This window comes from Frankliniella occidentalis, unplaced genomic scaffold, assembly GCF_000697945.3.
Source record: "Frankliniella occidentalis isolate FOCC.00 unplaced genomic scaffold, Focc_3.1 Scaffold32, whole genome shotgun sequence".
Taxonomy (NCBI): Eukaryota; Metazoa; Arthropoda; class Insecta; order Thysanoptera; family Thripidae; genus Frankliniella; species Frankliniella occidentalis.
In genome coordinates this window covers 1,739,241-1,740,197 of record NW_026267162.1, presented here as the reverse complement: position 1 = coordinate 1,740,197, position 957 = coordinate 1,739,241, and the positions used below count along the sequence as shown (strand labels likewise).

The window sequence follows — 957 nt, the reverse complement described above, 5'->3', positions numbered from 1 at the left end:
AAAATAAGTTAATTGAGAACATCACAATGTAAATATCACAAACTTCTCATCCTCCTCAAGCAAAGAGAGAATGATTTAAAGCACAGACAGAACAAAAGACAATGAATGAATAAAATTTGTTAACACTTGACATGATTTGACGACTCTATACAAAGGCATACATAACTGACGTTAGACGGCAGGGGGTTGAAATTACACCAGAGCAAGACTTATGACTTGACGTTGACGAACAAGAATTACAGCTTGAATAGCGATTTAACTTCATTTGACAAAACTTTGAAAGAACCATGGAGGTAAAAGTTGAATTAGACAAAATAACACACTTACAACTAAAACTTAAAAGTATTTGACATGAATGACACTGATTGATGCAATTAAGTGCACAAGACAGTCTAAAAAGGACAATGACAAAGGACTTGAATTAAACTAGTAATGAGAGCTTGACTTTGACTTTTGTTGCGGGGCAACGAATTACTTTACTAATGCATTAGATTTTTTTTTGTTGCTGATCAGGCAACAGACAGTGCTATTGGCACAGACAATGCTACGTTAGACTTGACAGTGCATGGAGCACAAGACTATTTGCGCAGGAGCGACCTGGCATTGTATTTGAAATGACACAACAAATGAGCTCGACTAAGACTTAGATGATTGAGACATTGAAAAGACACTTGAATTGACTGAAATGAAATAAGATGACAACAATGAGACTAAAACAAGTTAGGTTGACTAACATTGGACACAGAGTGCGTGCAGCACTGCTAAAGATAAACTTGAATTGTTAGACAAAAGATACAACTTGAAATCTTTAAAAGTTAAATTAAACCTCAGTAGATGGGAACAAGACTGAATTATTTTGCACATGAGGCTAAACAGTGCATTTGAGCACTTTGCAACAACATCACAGCAAGGCGTCACTAGACCTTAGCTCCGAAGAGACCAAGCATGAATAAGGCA

At 36.3% G+C, this 957-nt stretch overlaps 1 long non-coding RNA gene across 1 annotated transcript in view; it reads right to left on the bottom strand.

The window, feature by feature from the left end:
- Positions 1–751: 751 nt before the first annotated feature.
- LOC127749105 (uncharacterized) overlaps positions 752–957 on the bottom strand; it is a 969-nt gene continuing 763 nt past the window's right edge. Inside the window, exon 2 of the long non-coding RNA XR_008010970.1 lies at positions 752–923. This is a non-coding gene — a long non-coding RNA (uncharacterized LOC127749105). The remainder of the gene's footprint in view (positions 924–957) is intronic.